Consider the following 21,636-nt stretch of genomic DNA (forward strand, 5'->3'; position numbering starts at 1 on the left):
TTTTCCTGTGATGCCTTTCTCTGGGTTTGGTACCAGGGAAGACTGATCTTACAGAATGAGCTGGAAAGTACCCCCCACCCACTTCATTTTTTTGGAAGAATTTGGGAAGGATTGGTATTAATTCTTTAAACACTGGGTAGAACTCACCAGTGAATTCTGTGCCTGGGCTTGTGTGAAAAAGTTTTGATTACTAATTCACTCTCTTTACTTGTTATAGGTCTGTTCAGGTTTTCAATTTTTTCCTGGAGTCCCTTCCTGAATTTTCCCTTTTTTAAAATTTTAATTAAAAAAATCTTCTCAGAAGGCAGAGAGTGAGAGTGAGAGCGAGAGAGCGAGAGAGCGAGAGAGTGAGAGAGCAAGAGAGATCTTCCATCCACTGGTTCACTCCTCAAATGACTACAACAGCAAGGGCTGGGCCAGAGAGAAGCCCGGAGTCAAGAACTCCATCTCGGCCGCCCGTGTAGGTGTCAGGGGCCCAAGCACGTGAGCCATCACCTGCTGTCTCCCAGGATGCATTAGCAGGCAGCTGGATCAGAAGCGGGGTCTCTGATGGGGGACGCGGGCGCCCCTAGCGGCAGCTTAATTCACTGCACCGAAGCACCCGCCCCTCCCTCCTCATGTTTGATGTTTACATCATCAGTCACTTTTCTGGCTTAGATGATTGGCTTCTGTTTCGGCTTCTTGTGGGTCAACTGTCCACAGCGTCTCTGGATTCTCTGCATTGTCAGATAAGGACCATTCCTCCCATGCTTGGAGGTGGCAGACTGGTAGCCTTTGTGTCCGTCCAGCCAGTGCAGTCCACTCGGGTGCCATGTCTGCAGCTGGAACCTAAAAGTTAAAAATCCCCAGGGGCCGGCGCTGTGATGCAGCGGGGTAATGTCCTGGCCTGCAGTGCCGGCATCCCATATGGGCACCAGTTCGAGTCCCGGCTGCTCCTCTTCCAGTCCAGCTCTCTGCTATAGCCTGGGAAAGCAGTAGAAGATGGCCCAAGTCCTTGGGCCCCTGCGCCCACGTGGGAGACCTGGAAGAAGCTCCTGGCTCCTGGCTTCGGATCGGCGTGGCTCCAGCCATTATGGCTAACTGGGGAGTGAACCAGCGCGTGGAAGACCTCTCTCTCTCTCTCTGTCTCTCTCAGCCTCTCCTTCTCTCTGTGTAACTCTGACTTTCAAATAAAAAAAAACCAAAAAACAAATCCTGCGAGCGGTTTCCCAGCATAGTGGCCTCCTCAGGACTGTGCAGAACCTGCTCCAGTAGGGAATTCTGTGTCACTTTTCCAAATCTAAAAGAAAAAAAAGGCTGGCGCCGTGGCTCAACAGGCTAATCCTCCGCCTTGCGGCGCCGGCACACCGGGTTCTAGTCCCGGTCAGGGCACCGATCCTGTCCCGGTTGCCCCTCTTCCAGGCCAGCTCTCTGCTGTGGCCAGGGAGTGCAGTGGAGGATGGCCCAAGTCCTTGGGCCCTGCACCCCACGGGAGACCAGGAGAAGCACCTGGCTCCTGCCATCGGAACAGCGCGGTGCGCCGGCCGCAGCGTGCCTACCGCGGCGGCCATTGGAGGGTGAACCAACGGCAAAAGGAAGACCTTTCTCTCTGTCTCTCTCTCACTGTCCACTCTGCCTGTCAAAAATAAAAAAAAAAAAAGAAAAAGAAAAAAAAAGTTTGCTTGCATCCACAGTTTCTCATACTATGACACATTTTTGTTTGCTTTGTCTTGGGGCCATTACTTACTGTAAGTTTTTTGTTGTAAAATTTTCTGAGAGTGTCAGTTGCCTTTCTTTTAGTTTTTTCTTGCATGATCTGCCTTAATCCTATTCTCAATTCTTCCTCAGTTATTCCATTTAATCTGTCACATCTCTCTTCCATCAGAGATCTCGCGCCGAGGTCTTTCTGCTTCCCTGCTCCGAACTAGACAGCTGGCTGCTGAGTTTCCAGCAGCTTTAAAAATTTATTAATTTCCATTTATTTGAAAGGCAGCGTGACACAGCGAGACAGAGAGAGAGAGATCTTCCATCCTCTGGCTCACTCCCCAAATGCCCACAACAACCAGGACTGGGCCAAGCCAAAGCCGGGATCCTAGAACTCAATCCGGGTCTCCCACCTGGGTGGTGGCTACCCAATACCATCACCTGCTGCCCCTGGGGTGTGCATTAGTGGGGAGCTGGACTGGGAGCACAGCGCCCCCATGTGGTAGGCGGGTGTCTCAGACCCATATTAACCCCTGCGCCCACATCCCACCAGCGGCTCTGAGAGCAGTTCTCCCTGGGCCCCTCTTTAACCTCCAGGTCTCTGCTCAGCCGGGTCCTCTCAGCTCTGTCTTTTCCCCCTTTCCTAGCTGGCCTCTTTCGGAACCATTCCCTCTGCGGATTTCCTTCCTGTCTTCGTGGAACTTCGCTTCAGTTTCCCCACCTCTGAGAGGAATAGTCTAGATCTTTCTGGAATATAACTTCAGCAGAATCTGGAGAAAAGCCATGGGTTCCTATTGAAAATGTGCCTCGAAATGCCCAGGAGAAAAAGGGTGTGACATAAAATCAAGGAATTGATTTCATTGTTAATTTCTTGTGACTTTTCCCTGGTTTTGACTAATTATCCATCCTGCAGGCTAGATTAATTTTTGAATTTAATATCATTGTATAGGGCTCAATCAGAAGAAGGGATAATCAAGGTTAAAGCTGTTACACAATTAAACGGTCGTTTTTCTCCCCTGCCCAACATGGAAATGTTCAGAATTTGCACCTTTAACGCTGAAGTTACTCCGAATATTGACAAGTTTATCAGCAATTTTTAAGGGAGATAATTGGATGTGAAATCCCTGCCGAACACTCATTGAACAGAAGGCCGGCTGCTCCACTTGCAGAATTTGTATTCGAATCAGGTGCTCCACTAGAAATATTTTGGCTTGATTCAACACATTTTTTATAAAAAGGGAAAACAAATTGGATGTGCAATCTTCTTTATAAGAAGACAGGAAAAGTCATTTTATGACGAGCAGTAAATCAACAGATCAGGCTCTCCTACCTGTGGGCCCTTCGGGGTGGGCTGAGGGCTGCGAGTGGGGCGATCTCAGGATACCTCACTTCCGTCACCGCCAGGAGCAGTGGCTCATCTTTAAATACGCCCGAGAGATCCAGGCCAGAAATAAATTAGGGTGAGCTGGGGGCTGTCAAAGCCACAGAGAAATTAAGACGCTTGGCATCACGTGTGACTTTTCAGACTTTTCAGAAGTATTTTTGCCTTTGTCAACACAAGCCTTTGGACAAGCGCACAAGTCACGGCGAGAAGATTACCGGCTCCTAAAGCGTGCTTTTTGCCTGCCATTCCCTCCAGTGGCAAACAAGGGGGCGGGGAACCGGAGGCTTTGCCGTCTTCCCAGCTGAGGTAGGCACTGGTCAGGGGAGCGGGCTCACAGCGACTTGTGACGCTGCCTTGGGTACAGACCGTCCCAGCAGTGCCGCCCATCACGCAGGCCTCGAAACTGACACATCGTAGGTTTCCCTTCTTAATTTATGGGGCAGTAAAGTGGGAGTAAATGGAGGTGCACTTCACCCTGGCACGGAGTCACCGTTTTTACGGTTTTGTCAAGTTCACACTCCTGGTTTCACCCTCGCGCTGTCCCAGGCTGAAGTATTTAATATTTAACAATCTGTATTCTATAAATAATAGATGTGCCTGTCTTCACAACTGAGGATCAGCAGCAGACTTTACTGTTGACAAGAGGAATAATGTTCTCTCACCTTCTTAACTTTTTATGTTCCTGTTAATTTCCCCTTTGTGGCTGAGAATCCAGAGAGGGGTTTGGGGTCATTTTGGAGAGAAATGGGCTGTAATAATCCAATCGAAACGGCGTGCTGGCAGAAGCCTGGAGCACTCCACAGCCGCCTCAGCAGTTTGAGGTCACAGACCCACGCGGACGCCCGGGCCGGAAGGACCCGCTCGGGGCGCCACAGGTCTGCCTCCCGCAGAGGCTGCCGGACTCCTCCCGAGGGCCCACAGGTCCCTTCGGGGAGGCCACCTGCGGAGAGACTCAGCCAAGGTCACCCTGCCGGTTCTTGGCAGAGTGGGTGAAATTCCATTCAATTCAGTAAATGGTTGGAAAACATTAACAATCAGAACGCTGGCTCTCCCAAAGTCTGGGTCATGTGAGTCCCCTGCCGACAATGCTCCGGAGGTGCTCCTCTTCCATGTGTGACGAAGCCCAGGCCCCTGGAGGTGGGGGTCCCAGCAGCTCCCCACCCAGCTCACTGCCTCCCGGCCGACACAGCACCCCACCGTCCACCCCACGGGCTCCGCCCCACGCGCCCAGCGAGGCAGGCCTTGCCCCGTTTCCCTGCCTGTGGGCATCAGAGTGCTTATCACGTGGACATCCGCCCTGTTTCCTTGGTTTTTGGGTGTTTTTTTTAACCTTTGCTTTTTGCCGTCTGTCTTCCCTGCCCCATGGAATCTCCCCTCCTGGTCAGGCTCGTCTCCGAGTTTGCCATCACACGCCTGGTGCCGAGGACGGTGCCTGAGCTACTGGTGTAGCAATGCGAATCCGCGTGGTGGGGGGCGATGAGTGAGCAGAGGGGAGGCCCCGGCCCGGCCAGGCCTGTCCAGCTCCTGCTTTGGAAGCCCCTCCTCCTGTTTCCCTCGGCCTCTGAGCCTGAGCCCAAGTACTTGGGTCCATCGTTCCTCCCCTGAGCTCTTGGAGGACTGTGGGAGCTCAGTGAGAGAAGGCAGGTGTCTGGAAGGGGGAAACCGTGTCTTCCAAAGTCGGAGCGAGCTGCGCTGGTGGCCTCAGGCCGGCCCAGGTGGTCTGAGAGCTCGGCTCCGTCCTCCCCAGAGGTCCACAAGGCTGAAGCGTGCCTTTCCTGCCTGCGCTCAGCACGGAGTAGCGCATGGGGTTCCCTTCGTTAACACGGTGGGCTAATAGGCTTTGTACACACAGACGGGACATATTGGGGGGGGGGGGGGATGAGCAAAATGTGCTGGTTTTGCTTTGATTCACCTGGGTTTGCTGTCTGCCTTCCTACAACTTCCAGCATGGGTGCTGGCATTTAAAATAAAAGCAAAAAAAAAAAAAAAAAAAAAACCACAAAAAACAAAAACAAAACAAACAAAAAAAAAAACCACAAAAAAAAACAAAAACAAAAACAGAGAGAGAGAGAAAGCTGCTGGCGGAGAGGCTGCTGCCAGTGCCGTGCTGGAGCCGTGCTGGGGCCGTGCTGGGGCCGTGCTGGGCCTGTGCCTCTGTTTCTGGGTGTCTCGTCCAGCCGTTCTCTGATGCTAACTTATGTTGCGCTGCAGCAGGAATCACGGCAATTTAAATAGTTCTCTGATAGGGGTAGGTGTTGTGGTTCAGCAGGTAAAGCTACTGATTGGGATACTTGCACCGCACATCTGCTGGTTCGAGTCCCAGCGACTCTGCTTCTGATCCGGCTTCCTGCTAGTGTGCCCAGGAGGCAGCAGATGATGGCCCAAGTGCTTGGGTCCATAGCACCCATGTGGGAGACCTGGATTGAATTCCTCGCTCCTGGCTTTGGCCTTGTCCAATCCTGGCTATGGTGGGCATTTGGGAAATGAACCAATAAATAGAAGAGATCCGTCTCTGTCTCTCTGCCTATGAAAATTAAAAAAATTTTAAAAATCTTTATTTGTTTATTTGATGGGTAGAGTGACGACAGAGAGAGAGAGAAGAGAGAGAGAGAGAGAGAGAGAGAGAGGAAGGAATGCTCATCCATTGATTTGTTCCCTAGGTGCTCACCATGACCAGGACTGAGTGAGGCCGAAGACAGAACAGTGGCAGGAACCAATGACTTGGGCCATCGTTGCTGCCTCCCATTAGCAGGAAGCTGGAGCCGGGAATCGGTCTCGGGCATCCAACCCAGGCACTGTGATACGGGACGTAAGCATCCTAACAGCGAGGCCAAAAACTCGCCCCATCGTGTGCATCTTTGGATGAGCGGGTCAAAGCTCGCAGAAGCCGCGTGACTCGTCCAGTGTCATCATGTCAGCAGAAGCAAGACTGGAACCCAGGACTGGCCATTGATCCAGAGCCTTCTGCAGGACGCTCCCAAATTGCAAAGTAACGCTGGAAACAGCCCCGGAGGAAGTTGAGGCGTTTCTGCTGATACCATGATATCGCGGCCAAATAGGAGTTTGGAAACAAACTCCTCTGAATTCCCTCTCCTCTCTCCTCTTCCCTCTTGCACAATTTACTGCTGACAACGCGACGGTCTGGAGAATTAGGCTCGATAGTGCCTGTTGTCGTCCTCACCGCATGGGGATCTCAGATCTTGTGAAATAATCCTCTGTAGCCTTTAATTGTGTCTTTGGGGAGGCCTGACGGAGAGTGGGGTGGTGAGGTGTGCGGGTGTGAGCTGTAGGAAGCACTCACTTCAAGTGACACGAGTGCAGAGTGGGCGTCTCTGCCGATGCTGCTCCTGGGGCACCTGCTTCGCCTCTCCCAGTCCTGCTGTGGCTTTGGGTGCTGTCAGGGGCAGGTGCTGGAGGGAGGGTGTTGTGTTGAATTGGACATTGCCACGGTTTGCTCTGTGCGCCCCGCCCCCATGGCTGGCTCGTCTCCACGGCCCCTTGCTGTGGGTGCAATCTCTCTTCTGCTATTCTGTCCAGGAGTGGGCGTTCACCCCGGCACAGAGCTCTGAGAGCCAATGGCCTCCCCCTCGCAGGGCTGGGCACTCTGACTCCAGGCTGTCTCACAGAGACTCATTTCTGAGCAATGGTGTAGGAAACACTCTTGGTGTGTTCCTGGGGGCAAGCGGCTTCTCTCTCCTATGCAGGGTTTCCAGCTCCAGGGAGGTGGGACACAGCCCCAGGACCCCTCTCAGTGGACCTTCAAAGCAGCAGCTGGGGTAGTGGTTGTGGTGCGGCCGGTAAAGCCACTGCCTGTGACACTGGCATCCTATATAGACGCCGGTTTGAGTCCCAGCTGCTCCACTTGCCATCCAGCTCCCGGCTAATGCGCTGGGAAAAGCAACAGAAGATGACCCAGGTGCTTGGGCCCCTGCACCCACGTGGGAGACCCAGAAGAGGCTCTTGGCTTTCTGGCTTCAGCCTGGCCCAGCTCTGGCTGTTGTGGCCACCTGGGGAGTGAACCCATGGATAGAAGACCTCTGTCTCTCTCTCCCTCTCTCTCTGTATCTCTGACTTTCAAATAAATAAATAAATCTTAAAAAACAAAAACAAAAACAGCGTCTGGTGCGAAGTCAATGCTGACTCAGCACCCACTATGCCTAAGAGACGCCTGGCCGTGGCTGTTGACTCCAAGTCAAAGGGACACACCGGGGAATGGCAGGACGGTCGCATTAGATGGGTGGGCCACAGACCCTGGGGCTGCAGGAGGGGACACTCGCGCACACTGGGGAGGCAGGATCTCACTAAGCAGGCAGCTAGAATGTTGCAAGGGCTCCATTACAAAGGGAAGGACCTTGTTGTAGCCGAGCTGGGAGGCAGGCTGGTGTTTAGCAGGATTTCCTCTCTGTTTGGAAACAACCATCGCTGGTTCCTTAGGAGATGCCCCAGCAAACGAACAGCTGGCTTTCTCCCAGGCACACAAACCCTGAAAGAGCCAGCCTCGTGTTTGACTGGTGTTAAAAATGACAACATTTGGCTTCTTTGTCACTGTCTTCCTCTGCAGGGAAACTTCGTACCAGAGAAGGGTTTCGATATTGCCGCTCTGACCAATAGTCATTGTGTGCTTGGTTGTGTTATGTTTGCCAGAACAATTGGATCTGGGTGTGGGTAACAGGTTGAATGACAAAAGCTTGGGAGTCCCTCCACTTATATGCGTGCAGGTAAAATATATGCAGTTAAGATGCCCTTGTCCAGGGGGCCAGTGCTGTGGCATAGAAGGTTAAGCACCAGCATCCCATATGGGCACCAGTTCAAGTCCCAGCTGCTCCACTTCTGATTCAGCTCCCTGCTGATGGCCTGGGAAAGCAGTGGACGATGGCCCAAGTCCTTAGGACCCTGTACCCGTGCAGGAGACCTGGAAGAAGCTCCCAGCTCCCAGCTTTAAATCAGTCCAGCTCTGACCGTTGTGGCCACTTGGGCAGTGAACCAGCGGTTGTGGGATCTGTCTGAATCTCTCTTTCTGTAACCCTGCCTCTCAAAAAAATACATAAATAAATCATAAGAAATAGGTGCCCTATTGGAGTACCTGGGTTCAATCCCCAACTTCAGCTCCTGACCCTAGCTTCCTGCCAGTACAGACCTAGGAGGCAGCAGTGACAGCTCACGTAGACGGGTTCCTGCCACCCCTGTGGGAGGCCTGGGCTGCACTCCCAGCTGCTGGCTTCCTCTTGGCCAAGCTCTATTTTCTTCTCTCTCTCTCTCTCTCTCTCTCTCTCTCTGTCACACACACACACACACACACAGTCATAAACACTGTCTTTGTCTTTCTACCCCTCTAATAAAAAGTAAATTTTCAAAAAATAAAAAAACATAGCCCATTTTTAAATTCAGAACACTTCAGAGAGGGTGCCTGCAAGGTAAAGGACACACAGGAAGCTCCTTTCTTCCTCCACGGCTCAAATCCTGGTGTTCACGCCTCCAACGGTAGAAACTGAAAGCGGGGAGCCGGCCAGCCTAGGCTCAGTCCAGGCTGTCGCAAGCACTTGGGGAGGAAATCAGCAGACAGGCACTACCTCTGGATCTCTGCCTTTCAGATAAATAAGTAACAAATAAGTAAATAAAATAATAGAAGGGGGAGCTGAGAGCTTGGAGCAGCGTTCTGAGGTGGAGCTTCAGCAGATTCAGCTGAGGGCTCAGTACACACAGATTGCACGGTGTTTCTGACACAGTGGGGCTGCAGGGAAACCTCAGAATCTGCATTTTTAAAAAAGATTTTATTTGAAAGGCAGGGTTACAGAGAAGCAGGGGCAGAGGCAGAGAGAGAAAGAGAGAGAGAGAGAGAGAGAGATCTTCCATCTGCTGGTTCACTCCCCAAATGGCTGCAATGGCCAGAGTTGCACCGATCTGAAGCCAGGAGCCAGGAGCTTCTTCCAGGTCTCCCACGTGGGTGCAGGGGCCCAAGGACTTAGGCCATCTTCTACTGCTTTCTCAGGCCATAGCAGAGAGCTAGATTGGAAGTGGCGCAGCTGGGACTTGAACCAGCGTCCATACGGGATGCCGGATGCCGGCACTGCAGGCGGCAGCTTTACCGGCTATGCCACAGGCCGGCCCCCAGAACCTGCGTCTTTACCAAGTCCCTGAGTAACGCTGTTGCTGCTAATCCAGGGACCGCGTGTCCAGAAAAGGGTGTGTGCCACTCACTTAGGACACTGCCACTTGTGAACCATCGGCTTCTCGATATTCTGAAGGTGGACGGGTATTCACAGAACTGTGCACACTGAACACCAAAACGGCCTTGCGTCGGGGCGCGTGCTGGGTGCGCCCACATCAGAGGGCCTGGGTTTGCGTCCACCTCCACTGCTGATTCCAGCTCACCTTCAGAGGCAGCGGGTGGAGACCCAAGCACTTGAGCCCCTGCCACCCGTGCAGGAGGTGCAGGCAGCTCTGGGCTTCAGCCTGGCCTGGCTGTGGCTCTGTGGGCATTTATGGAGTGAACCAGTGGATAGAAGATCTCTCTCTCTTTCTCTGCCCTTCTAAAAATTATAATAAATTAGAAAAACCCCTCAAAATCTACCCTTCGCTCTCTCTGGCCCCTGAGCCGCACTGACTTCTACTCTGAGGATCTGGAGGCGACAGGGCTGTGCGTGTCAACTCCCATGGAAGTCACAGTCCACCCAGTGAGGAATATTCGCTGGGCTTGTTCTTGATCCACCAGTGGCAGGACACGTGGGCAGTGCGTTTGTGACCCCAAGCCTAGACACAGCGGAGAAACTGTGCTGGAAGGGAGTGAGCTGGGGCGGGAGCGAGCCGGCCCAGGGGCCAGGGCTGCCCCCCCCCCCCCCGTAGGGGGGTCATCTCCCTCACAAACCTGCTTCCTTTCCTGGATCTCTCCTGGTTTCCTTCTCTTGTGGCACGCCGTCTACTCTCCTCCAGCCACTCCCGACTGCTCTGCCTTCAGTCAGCCCAGAGGCCGCCCCTGCCTGCACCCTGCTCGGCCTGTGTTATGCACTGGCTTTGTGCCGGCTTCCCCCCTCGCCCCTCTGCTCCGCCTGCACTATGTGCCCTCCCCCTGTGACATCTGTCCTACCGTGTCACTCGCACTTCCCACTGCCCTCGGGATGAGTGATTCCTGACCTGGCCCAGCGGGCTCTTCCTGCCCCTGGGACACCAGGCACTTCCACGCTTCCCTTTGCTCACTCAGCTTCCATAGTCGAGCCTCTCTGCGCTTCCCCTGACCCATAAGGGAAGCACTCACCCCAGGCCCTTTGCACTGGCTCTTCCCTCTCTGCAGGGCATGTGTTTCCCCCAGAGACCCACATATCTACTTCCTCGCCTGCTTCTGTCTTTGCTCAAGTATTCCCTGAGGTTACCTTCTCTGAGTTTATTTTTTTTTTTAAAGATTTATTTATTTAAAAGGCGGGGGAGAGAGAGAGAGAGAAAGAGAGAGAGGGAGAGAGAGACCGTCCTTCCATTCACCGCTTCACTCTCCAAAGCCCACAACACTCCCAACTGGGTCAAGCCAAAGCCAGGAGCCTGGAACCCATGCAGGTCTCCCACGTGGGTGCAGGGCCCAAGCACTTGGGCCGTCATCTGCTGCCTCCCAGGAGCATTAGCAGGGAGCTGGATCAGAAGTGGAGCAGTGGGGACTCAACTCAGGGGCCCCAGGGTGGGATGTGGCGCCCAGCATCGTGTAACCCACCTCTGGCCCTCTTGCTGCTCTCCCTACCCTCTTGCCTGCTTTATGTTTCTTCTCATAGTACAGTGTGAGAATGTCAAAATCCATGTGGGCAGGAATTTTGCTCACAAGGCCTGCCACATAGGAGGAGCTAGTAAAGTTTGCTGAATGACTAAATGAACGCCCATGTGGTGGGCCAAGGATTGAGTGCACACGGAGGCCGTTGTGGGACTCCCCAAGGCTGGGAAGGGGAACTGCTGGATAAGGTACTCAGCTCATCGATCTGGGACGGCAGGAACCTGGCAGAGCCGCAGGCAGGCGTGGCTCTGAGAACCCAGGAAGCGCACGCAGCACCGGGATGCCGCTGATGCTTCTCCCGTCTCTGTATTTTCCCTTGTTCCTTCCCCTTCCTCAGCTGGGTAGCTGGCTCTGTGTGTCTGTCACAACCTCTGACAGCGCTGGAGCTGGCAGATCACAAGGGAAGCTGCAAGACTCTGGCTTCTGTTTCTGAAACCCCAACTCCACAAGAAAACCCGAGAGCAAGCAGGGCAGAGTGGCTTGGCCACAGCCGTGAGCCTGGGGCTCGCGTGCGACTGTGGGGCAGGAGAGGCCCAGAGCCGGCTGAGGGCTGACATGAAATTAAATGGCTCTTAGAGGCAGTCTGTCTGTCTTTCTTTTTTTTTTTTTTAAGATTTATTTTATTTATTTGAAAGACAGAGTTACAGAGAGAAATAGAGCCAGAGAGAGAGAGAGAGGTCTTCCATCTGCTGGTTCACTCCCCAGATGACCACAACGGCCAGAGCTGAGCTGATCTGAAGCCAGGAGCCAGGAGCTTATTCCAGGTCTCCCATGTGGGTGCAGGGGTCCAAGGACTTGGGCCATCTTCCACTATTTTCCCAGGCCATGTCAGAGAGCTGGATCAGAAGTGGAGCAGCTGGGACATGAACCAGCGCCCATATGGGATGCTGGCACTGCAGGCTGGGGTTTTAACCCGCTGCGCCACAGCGCTGGCCCAGAGGCAGTATTTCTTATGATACATATGAGTATAGTCCATTGTCTGTAGCACCAGTCTGTGGCTAATCAGGTCAATAACCATGCTCCCAAGGACTGGATCTGAGTTAATGAAGACATCCTGTGTTTATTGAGTGCTTACTATGTGCCAGGCCCTGGGCGTGGCGCTTCACCGTGCACTGGATGTAACCTACAGGACAACTCCTAAGGCGGGCTTATTGCGCCTCCGTTTTACAGATGTGAGAAGCGAGACTTGGAGAAGCTCAATAATTCAGAGGAAGCCGTGTAACGATGAGTGGGTGGGATTTGAAGCCAGCCCCTTCTGTCTCCAGAGGCTGGACTCCTAAACATGGCCCCTGAGACGCCCAGCCTGGCCCAGACACTGCTCATGCTGCAGGGCTCTGTCACCCTTATGGGAGACCTGGTTCCTGGCTTCAGCCTGGCCCAGCCCTGGATGTTGCTGGTATTTGGAGAACGAACCAGCAATAAAAGATTCTCTCTCTCTCTCTCTCTCTCTCTCTCTCTCTGTCTCTTGGTGTCTCCCTTTCTCTGGAACTCCGACTTTTAGGTAAATAAATAAATAACATGTCTTTTTAAAAAAAATATGTATTTGGCCGGCGCCGTGGCTTAACAGGCTAATCCTCCGCCTTGCGGCGCCGGCACACCGGGTTCTAGTCCCGGTCGGGGCGCTGGATTCTATCCCAGTTGCCCCTCTTCCAGGCCAGCTCTCTGCTATGGCCCGGGAAGGCAGTGGAGGATGGCCCAAGTCCTTGGGCCCTGCACCCGCATGGGAGACCAGGAGAAGCACCTGGCTCCTGGCTTTGGATCAGCGCGATGCGCCGGCCGCAGCGGCCATTGGAGGGTGAACCAATGGCAAAGGAAGACCTTTCTCTCTGTCTCTCTCTCTCACTATCCACTCTGCCTGTCAAAAAAAAAATAATAAAAATAATAAAAAAATAAAAAATATGTATTTATTTGAAAGGCAGGAGCCAGGAACCAGGAGCTTCTTCCAGGTCTTCCACATGGATACAGGAGCCCAAGTACTCGGACCATCTTCCGCTGCTTTCCCAGATGCATTTGCAGGGAACTGGATTGGAAGTGGAGCAGCCAGGACTCAAACAGGCGCCCATATGGAGTGCCAGAATCTCAGGTGGCCGCTTTACCTGTTACACCACGATGCTAGTCCCAATAAATAATCTAAAAAGTGATTACGATGGTGATTTTAATTATGTGCATTTTATCACAATTTTAAAAATATCAGAGGACAGATGAGAATTCAGCCTGGAGGTCACTAGAGATTTCCACCAGCCCTGTTTCGGTGGAGGCACGGGGTAGACGCCGAACTGCAGTGGGGGAAAGTGCGGGAGTGAAGCCCCCATAAAGGCGGCTGCCAGAGGTGGGAGGGGATGGCGAGGGGTGGAGGGCGTCAAGGGGCTTCTCATCTCCAGAGATGGCCGCTCTGGGTTCTGCTCACGGCTCCAGGGAAGGAGGTTTGTTTGTTTGCTTTTTCTTTTTTGACAGGCAGAGTTAGGCAGTGAGAGAGAGAGAGAGACAGAGAGAAAGGTCTTCCTTCCGTTGGTTCACCCCCCAGTGGCTGCTGTGCGGATCCAAAGCCAGGAGCCAGGTGCTTTCTCCTGGTCTCCCATGGGGTGCAGGGCCCAAGCACTTGGGCCATCCTCCACTGCACTCCCTGGGCACAGCAGAGAGCTGGCCTAGAAGAGGAGCAACCGGGACAGAATCCAGTGCCCCAACCGGGACTAGAACCCAGTGTGCCGGCGCCACAAGGTGGAGGATTAGCCAAGTGAGCTGCAGCGTCGGCCAAGGGAAGGAGGTTTTTTTTTTTTGTTTTTTTTTGTTTTTTTTTTTTTTTTTTTTTTTGACAAGCAGAGTGGATAGTGAGAGAGAGAGACAGAGAGAAAGGTCTTCCTTTGCCGTTGGTTCACCCTCCAATGGCCGCCGCGGCTGGCGTGCTGTGGCGGGCGCACCGCGCTGATCCGATGGCAGGAGCCAGGTGCTTCTCCCGGTCTCCCATGCGGGTGCAGGGCCCAAGGACTTGGGCCATCCTCCACTGCACTCCCGGGCCATAGCAGAGAGCTGGCCTGGAAGAGGGGCAACCGGGACAGAATCTGGCACCCCGACCGGGACTAGAACCCGGTGGCGGAGGATTAGCCTAGTGAGCCGCTGCACCGGCCAAGGGAAGGAGGTTTTAACTGGGGGTTGCTTTACGCTTCAGAGTGAAAACGTTTGCCCTCTTACAAATGCAGTCACGTGATCCAGCCTGGGCCCCGAGTGCTGGGGAGAACTTGTGTTTTCATTCCCTTCCCTTGGAAAGACGGCAGAGTGAGAGGGGTCAGGTAAAGGGGCATGCAGGTTATGAACAAGCTATGCATGGGTTTTATTTTTTGCAACAAAATAAGCTTATCTTTTTTTTTTAAGTTTTATTTATTTGAAAGAGTTACAGAGAGAGAGAGAGAGAAAGAGAATCTTCCATCCACTGGTTCACTCCCCAAATGGCCACCATGGTGTGGGTTGGTTTGCTGGTGAAGCCAGGAGCTTCTTCCAAGTTTCCCACATGGGTGGCAGGGCCCAAACACTTGGGCCATCTTCTGCTGCTTTTCCCAGCCATTAGCAGGGAGCTGGATCAGAAGTGGAGCAGCCGGGATAGAAACTAGCGCCCACCTGGGATGCTGGTCAGCCAGCGGCGTGCAGCTGGTGGCTTAACCCATTGTGCCCCGACTCTGGCCCCAGACCCTGCTTTTTGCTACGCCCCCTGCCCAGCCTGGTGATGGTCTCCTGGGGGTTATAGTAATTCCTTGCTTGGAGTTGTGACAGTGTTTGCTTCCTTGTCTCTATCGCTGGAATAGAATATATGAGGACCAGCATCCCATATGGGCGCCAGTTCAAGGCCTGGCTGCTCCACTTCTGATCCAGCTCTCTGCTAAGGCCTGGGAAAGCAGCAGAAGATGGCTCAAGTCCTTGGGTTCCTGCACCCACATGAGAGACCTGGAAGAACTCCTGGCTCCTGGCTTTGGATCAGTGCAGCTCTGGCCATTGTGGCCTTTTGGGGAGTGAACTGGCAGATGGAAGACTTCTCTCTCTCTCTCTCTCTCTCTCTCTCTCTCTCTCTGCCTCTGCCTCTCTTTAACTGCCTTTCAAATAAATAAATCTTTAAAAAATAAATAAAAAATAGGTAATGCATGCTTTTTTATTTTTTAAATTTTATTTATTTATTTTTATTTTTTTGACAGACAGAGTTAGACAGTGAGAGAGAGAGAAAGGTCTTCCTTCCGTTGGTTCACCCCCAAAATGGCCGCTACGGCCAGTGTGCTGCACTGATCCAAAGCCAGGAGCCAGGTGCTTCTCCTGGTCTCCCATGCGGGTGCAGGGCTCAAGCACTTGGGCCATCCTCCACTGCACTCCCAGGCCACAGCAGAGAGCTGGCCTGGAAGAGGGGCAACTGGGACAGAATCCAGTGCCCCAACCGGGACTAGAACCCGGGGTGCTGGCACCACAGGTGGAGGATTAGCCTAGTGAGCCGCGGCGCCGGCCGTCTGTGGGGCTTTGTTATGGCGGCCCAGCTGACTGGAACAGTGTCCACACCAGGGCCACCTTGAATTCCCTGAGAATTCCCTGCCTCACAGCAACCTGGCTCATTTGGACAGGGCAGGTGTGGGCCGTCATTTGTTCATTTGGTATCTCCTGCACACTGTTGTGTGCTGTTGTATCTAAGCTCTGGGCACACAGCAGTAACTGTGTCACAGTCCCTGGTGTCATGGAGCTGCTGCCTGAAATCCCCAGGAAGAGGCCGTGTGTCCTGAGCGTTAAGATGCCCGAGTGCTGAGCTCAACGCGCGGCTCCAGCTCCAGACAGCAGCTTCCTGCTACGCCTCCTGTGAATGGTCCCGGCTCCCTGGGAGGCAGCAGGGGATGGCTCGTCACTGGGTTCCTGCCACCTGTGTGGGAGACCTGGATTGAGTTCCTGGCTCCCAGCTCTGGCCTGGCCCAGCCCCATTTGGCACTGGGGAGTGAATCAGTGGATGGGAACTCTCTGTATTTCTGTCTTTTTCTCTCTGCTTCTAACACACACACACACACACACAGACAAAAAAAAAAAAAAACACTCTCCAATATCCTCCTCAAGAGAACTACTGGAACATTTACCAGGAAAAAAGAGAGGATACAGTAAAAATAAACTAATGACCCAAATCATGATTCATGGTCCAAATTGTATTTGTTTTCTTGCTTTTAAACATAAACCACTCTTGGGCTCATATGGGCCCATATACCCACATCCCTGCACCCACATGGGAGACCTGGAGGAGGCTCCTGGCTCTCCTGGCTTCAGCCTGGCCCAGCCCTGGCCATTGCAGCCATTTGGAGACTGAACCAGCAGATGGAAGATTTCTCTGTCTCTCCCTGTCTCTCCTCCTCTTTGTAGTTCTGACTTATAAATAAATAAAATAAATCTTTAAAAAACTACATAAGCCATTCGTTGCCTTGTTTCATGGGAACTTTCAGGAACAAAGGGCTGAGTGGGGTGAGCATCCCGCGCCCGGCATAGCCAGCGTGGAGGCCGGCAGTCCTGCTGGCGCTCTGAGCCAGCGCCGTCCTGGCACGTGTGCTCCCAGGGACCACCCAGCTTCTGGGTAGAGCTCCAGCTCTGCTGGTGCTGGTGGTGGCTCCCCTCTCGGCAGGAGACTGAATGCTCGGCACGTACGTGGGTCCACTTGGCTCTTGCACGGCTCTGCCCTGCTTCCCAGGCCCTGGGTGCCGGGAGCAGCTAGAACCCCCGTGCATTCCAGCCATGACTCAGCCGCCTCCCCGGCTTCCCTCTCGCAAGGTGCTCTCTGGACTCTCAGGCGAGCCCGAGAGGCTCATTGCAGCTACCCATCATTAACGTGCCTTTCACGCTTCTTAATTCCCTCCAGAACTTTAACAATCATGGCAAACACGGAGAGGATGTTCTTCCCGGAGAAAGACATTCATCACGCCCGGGGCCCAGCCTCCTCCTCTGTCTGCGGCGCTGGCGGGGAGGACTTCAGTTGCCAATGGGGAGAGGGAGCCAACAGGTACTTTTAAAGAGGCTGTATCCGCCGGAGGATCGGGAGGAAAATATCCCCTCTGAGCATTTAGTCACACACATCAAAGGAAACAGCAGTCTCAATCTTCATTTGCATCGCGCAGGCATTAGATGTGGTCCAGTTACACCGCGCTGCGCTTGAAAAGGCAGAAGTGCCAGTACTTTCCAAGCCTTGACGGAGACAGAGAGAAAATGCAGCCAGGCAAATAATATATCACCCTGCCAAGGCATTTTCCATTTTTAAAAGGACAGAACAATTCCACAGTATTTCTGGAGCTTCTCTGCAGAGCTTTTCTTGACATTTGCTCAAGCACCCTGGCCGGCTGGCCTCGGAGCGCTGGCCCGCCGCAGGATGCTGCTCCAGGCTGTGCGCCCGAGACCACGTTCGGCCTTTGAGTCTGGAACGTGCAGACGGGAGAAGGGCGATTGGCACGGCTGTGGAAGCACAGGCAGGAGCGGCCAATGAAGTCAGCACCCTGATGCAAGGAACATGGTGTTTCAGGTCCCAAGAGGGAGCTGGCTGGAGAATCAGCACTCAGGGCTCAGGGCTGCTGGGACGGAACATGACGGGGGGCTTGGGCTTTCCGGGCGCCGGCCTCCTGGGGAGACCTCTTGGGAAATGGGGGAAACAGACCTCAACATGGGAATAATTCAGCACAAAGGGCTCCTAGTTAGGGTGACGGAGACTCAAGATCGGCCACTGCCTCGCAGTTCACAGTCTTCTTCCCAAGGGGTCTGGGGCGAGGCCCTTCCTGTCAAGGGTGAGCTGTGGGTTTTGTTGTTTCTAATCCTCAGTCCTGGCTGGCCTGAAAAATCCCTGGGTGCTGAATGATTAATTCCAGCCTGCCCTAGAAACCGTTAGTCAGCTGGCAAAAGGAAATAGCCCAACGTGATGGCAAAGGAGCAAATTGACTTTATCTGTGAGTGATTCTGTTTGACAAGATGAAAAAGAAAGAAATCTTTGTCACTGAAGAAAATCGCGCTTTGAGAGATCTTTGCACGAGTCTGAAGGCTGTGCTTCACCCAGTCTGAATTAAAATAGAAAACCCCCTCCCCCTTGGCTCCCGGATAAAGGGCAGAGAACTAGAACTTCATTTCCCTGCGTTTACTACAGCGCTCCGGGACGCAGACCGGCAGCTCCGGGTCTGCTCCAGAGCGGCACGTTCATTAGCTAGGAGATTCTTTCAAGAAACCTATTTTTGAATTGCTATTTACTACTAAAATTTTAATTTCTCCTTTAAGTATTGTCACACATGCAGGCTGATTCTTTGTGGGTGGAGGAGCGAGGCAGATGGGAGTCTCCGCTAATGGAAAAGGAGAGCCAATTTTCCTTACGAAAGGGTGAAAAGATCAGCATTGTTAAAGTTATTCTTCGGCTCTCACACTTATCTCCTGCCCACAGCATCACCGCACGCCGGGGACTTGAAAGCACACATCATGGGCGGGAAAACAAACACGTTTAACTCAATCTATGATTCATATTTTTCTGCTTGCATTTTTTCCTCTTCACCAATGTTTTAAAAATTAAACTTCTTTTTAAAAAGTCTAAATTCCTTTTATATTTTAAACAGTCCTCTCTCTGATACCCACATGGCTAACTCTTTCACCTCCTTTGAGTCTTTGCTCAAATGATTTCTTTTTTTTTTTAAAGATTTATTTATTTATTGGAAAGGCAGAGTTACAGAGAGAGAGGGAAGAAGAAAGAGGGAGAGAGAGAGAGAGGGAGAGAGAAAGAGAGAGAAAGAGAGTTATGATTCTTTCATCTGCTGGTGCACTCCACAGATGGCTGCAATAGCCAGGGCTGGGCTAGGCTGAAGCCAAGAACCAGGAGCTTCATCTGGCTTTCCCACACGGTACAACAGCTCAAGCACATTAGCAGGAAGCTGGATCGAAAGTGGAGCAGCTGGGACTCAAACTGGTGCCTGCATGGGATGCCGGCACTGCAGGCCTCAGCTCAACCCGTCACACCACAGTGCTCAAATAATTTCGGATATTTTAAAAACCATTTATTTATTTATTGAGAGGCAGGGACGAGGCTGAGTGATCCTGTGGGGTGAGCTGCTTTCTGTGGGCCGTACGGAAATAGGAAAGAGAGAATAATGCCGATGCTTTTTGTTCTATAGAAAATATGGCTCTGAACGTGGCAGTTTATTGCCCTGCAGGGTAGAAGCAGTTCTGCAGCTCTTAGCAAGCACCCTTGCTGGCCTGCTCACCTCTGTTCTTCCAACCCTCTTTTGAACTGATTTCAACATCTCACTGATTCCTTCATTAATTAAAGAGCCGAATAAAATCCTTGACACATACTCTCTGTATTTGTAGGAGAGGCATGGTTTTTATCCTTTTTTAAAATTGTGGTTGCGTAAAAGTGAGCTATGTCCCCTCCCCTTGGAAATCCATGGCTTTAATTAATTAATTATTTTTATTATTTTTTTATTTTTATTTTTTGACAGGCAGAGTGGACAGTGAGAGAGAGACAGAGAGAAAGGTCTTCCTTTGCCGTTGATTCACCCTCCAATGGCCGCCGCGGCTGGTGCGCTGCGGCCGGTGCACCGCGCTGATCCGATGGCAGGAGCCAGGTGCTTCTCCTGGTCTCCCATGGGGTGCAGGGCCCAAGCACTTGGGCCATCCTCCACTGCACTCCCTGGCCACAGCAGAGAGCTGGCCTGGAAGAGGGGCAACCGGGACAGGATCGGTGCCCCGACCGGGACTAGAACCCGGTGTGCCGGCACCGCAAGGCGGAGGATTAGCCTAGTGAGCCGCGGCGCCGGCCGAAATCCATGACTTTAGATACCTCTGAGTGCTGATTACTCTGCTTCCCTGGTTATAACTTCTGTGTGCTTCAGGTGCATGGGAGGCCCCATCAGAGAGTTCACAGAGAATGTGTATTTTGAAAAAATTACGCACGGAAGCCAGCACTGTGGTGCAGCAGGTGAAGCTGCCGCCTGCATTGCTGGCATCCCATACGAGTGCTGGTTCGAGTCCTGGCTGTCAGCGCCCTGTTAACGTGCCTGGGAAAGCAGCAGGATGCTCAAGTACTTTTAGGCTTCCTCTCCAGCTTCCTGCTAATGCACCCTGGGAGGCAGCTAATGGCGGCGCAAGTGCCTGGGCTCCTGCCACCCATGTGGCAGACCTGGTGGAGTTTGGTCTGGCCCAGCCCTGGCAGTTGCAGCCATTTGGAGTGAGCCACAGGATGGAAGATCTCTCTGTCTGTGTCTCTGCCTCTCTCTCTCTCTGTTCCCCCCTCCTTTCAAATAGTCTTAAAAAAATAGAAAAAATTATGCATGGATTTCAAAATTTTTTGCACCAAAATAAGCTTACCTCTTAATTCCATTTTTCCACAAACATTTTGAAGTTCCCGCACATATTCAGTTGCCTTTTTGATATCTCCACTTGTGTATCTTATATGCATTTCAGAATTATTAGCATGGCCCAGATGGAATTTGGGATTCCCGCCCACTCCTAAATCTGCTCCTCCTCTCGTCTTTGAATGCATCACCATCAACTCAGTTGCTCTGGCCCAGATCCCAAGAGTCAAACTAGGCTCCAAAACATTCTTTCTCTTATCATATTCAATCCTTTAGCAAAAGCTGAGCAATCTACTCTCAACACGTATCCCAAACCTACCAAAGACCCCCTTGAGACCCTCAGCTTTCATCTAACAGGTGGCACTCATTTTCATCAAGTTTTGCTGGAACCTAGGCCTGCCCATTGGTTTATGTATTGTCCATAGCTGCTTTTGTACCACAGGGACAGACTGGAGAAGTTGTGACAAGGATCACAGGATCTTCCAAAATTAAAATATGTAAAATTTGGTCCTTTACTGAAAATAATTGCTGACCCCAGTGTGGTAGGTGAATAAGGGCTCCCAGAGATACCAAGTCCCAATCCCTAGGATGTATAAATATTACCTTACTGGGAAGAAGGGTCTTGAGATGGGTTGATTATCTTGCATTATCTGGGTGCGCCCTAAATGCCATCACCTGTCCTTAAAAGAGAGAGGCAAAGGGAGAGCTGACACAAGACAGCAGAGAGAGAGAGCAATGTGGATTGGCACACCCAAGACTTGAGGATCTTGGCTTTGAAGATCAGAGTGATGTGGATACAAGCCAAGGAGTCCCAGCAGCCACTGGGAAGTGGAAGAGGCGTGGATTCTCCTCTCCAGGAGAATCCGGAAGAGTCCAGCCCTGTCAATGTCTTGATCCAGCCCAGTGGAATTAATTTCACCCGTCTGGACCCCAGAATTGTGCGAGAACATATTTCTGGTTCTCTGAACCGCTCAGGTGACCTGTTGCAGCAGCCACGAGGAGCAAATACCGTGCAGTCTCAGCCATTGCCAGGCTTTGGCATCTGTGGTAATCTCCAAACCGGTCTCTCTGCTTCCTCGCTCGCCTGTTCCCGGTCTGTTCTCTCCATTGTGGCAGAGTGATCTTTTACTTTGTAAGATTTATTTATTTATTTGAAAGGCAGAGCAACAGTGGGGCAGGGGATAGAAAGAGTAAGAGTGAGAATGAGAGTGAGTGTGTGTGTGTGTGTGTGTGTGTGTGTGTGAGAGAGAGAGAGAGAGAGAGAGAGAGAGAGAGAGAGAGATCTTTCATCTGCTGGTCCACTCTGCAAATGCCCACAACAGCCAGGTCTTGGCCAGGCCAAAACCAGGAGCCAGGAATTCCATCTGGGTCTCCCACATGAATGGTAGGGGTCCAAGTACTTGGGCCATCTTCCACTGCCTTCCCAAACGCATTAACAGGAAGCTGGATCAGAAGCAGAGCAGCCGAGACTTGAATCCCACTTCTATGTTGTAGCAGCGGCT

The sequence above is a fragment of the Lepus europaeus genome, chromosome 5 (genome assembly GCF_033115175.1).
Source record: "Lepus europaeus isolate LE1 chromosome 5, mLepTim1.pri, whole genome shotgun sequence".
Classification (NCBI taxonomy): Eukaryota; Metazoa; Chordata; class Mammalia; order Lagomorpha; family Leporidae; genus Lepus; species Lepus europaeus.